Source organism: Mandrillus leucophaeus, unplaced genomic scaffold, assembly GCF_000951045.1.
Source record: "Mandrillus leucophaeus isolate KB7577 unplaced genomic scaffold, Mleu.le_1.0 Scaffold279, whole genome shotgun sequence".
NCBI classification, from domain to species: Eukaryota; Metazoa; Chordata; class Mammalia; order Primates; family Cercopithecidae; genus Mandrillus; species Mandrillus leucophaeus.
The window spans coordinates 2,271,927-2,273,098 of NW_012102909.1; the positions used below are offsets into that span (position 1 = coordinate 2,271,927).

The 1,172-nt window shown below is 49.3% G+C and overlaps 1 protein-coding gene across 1 annotated transcript in view; it reads left to right on the forward strand.

Moving 5' to 3' along the window:
• Positions 1–683: 683 nt before the first annotated feature.
• Positions 684–1,172, forward strand: part of ANXA4 (annexin A4) — a 116,089-nt gene continuing 115,600 nt past the window's right edge. The window contains exon 1 of the mRNA XM_011985017.1: positions 684–1,000. The gene's annotated coding sequence lies outside the window, so the exon portion shown is untranslated. The remainder of the gene's footprint in view (positions 1,001–1,172) is intronic.

Genomic DNA, 1,172 nt, shown 5'->3' on the forward strand with positions numbered 1-1,172 from the left:
TACAGGCGTACGCGCCCGGCTAGTTATTTTACTTATTTTTTCTTTTCTTTCTTTTCTTTTTTTTTTTTTTTTTCCGTGACAGTGTCTCGCTCTGTTGCCCAGGCTGGTGTGCGGTGGCGCAGTCTCAGCTCACTGCAGCCTCCGCCTCCCAGGCTTGGGTGTTTCTTCCACCTCATCCTACTGAATAGCTGGGACTACAGGCGCATGCCACCACACCCGGCTAATTTGTGTGTGTATGTGTGTGTGTGTGTGTGTGTGTGTGTTTTGTTTTTTGTTTTTTGTTTTTGAGATGGGATTTCACCACGTTGGCCAGGCTGGTCTCGAACTCCTGGACTCAAGCGATCCACTTGCCCTGGCCTCCCAAAGTGCGGGGATTACAGGCGTGAGCCACCGTTCCCAGCCTTAATTTTTTAAGTTATCACATGCAGACAAAAGAGGCAGAACCAGTTTTAGTATCCAAATCAGTCTGATCCTAAAACCCATGCTCTAAACCATATTAAACCACCTTTTAAAATTACATCTTAATGAAATAATTTAATGTTACCTCTCCAGCTTTAAGGGTGCCATTAACCACTTAGATTTTGATGTGTCGGATAGAAAACACTCCCCAAACGAGCTGTTCTCTGTTTTTTAAAAAAATTGAATTTGCCTATAGACTCAACGGATTCATTCTGCAAGCATTCACTACGTGGCGGAATCGGTGCTGGGCATGGGTGCTAAGACGACCTAGCCCTAGTTGGTGGCTTCAAGAGGCTGTGTCCAGCAGGGGAAGCAGATATAAAAACACAACACTATTACAAGGGATGAGCGCCGCGCCAAGTCGAACCTGGGAGCTACGGACAGTGTCTAAACCTCAGTCACTCACAGGAGTACAGAGAAAGATCCGGAGCTGCTCCTAACTCCTACTCCAAAGCTTTCCCGGCCTGCTGGGCGCACAGGGAAGAGGGAAGTGCTGGAAACTTTTGGGAATGTGTTTTCCTGTGAAAGAGGGAAATGAAAAGTACCCTTCAGATTTCACTTTCTACTTTTCCGGCCACGGGCTCAGCACTAGCCTGCCGTTGGGAGAGAAACGGTTTTCCGGGGTTGGGGGAAGCATGGATTCGAGGCGGGACTGCGGCTCCGCGCGGAGATGGGCGCGGCAGGCGCAGGGAGGAACTGGCGAGGTGGCCCGG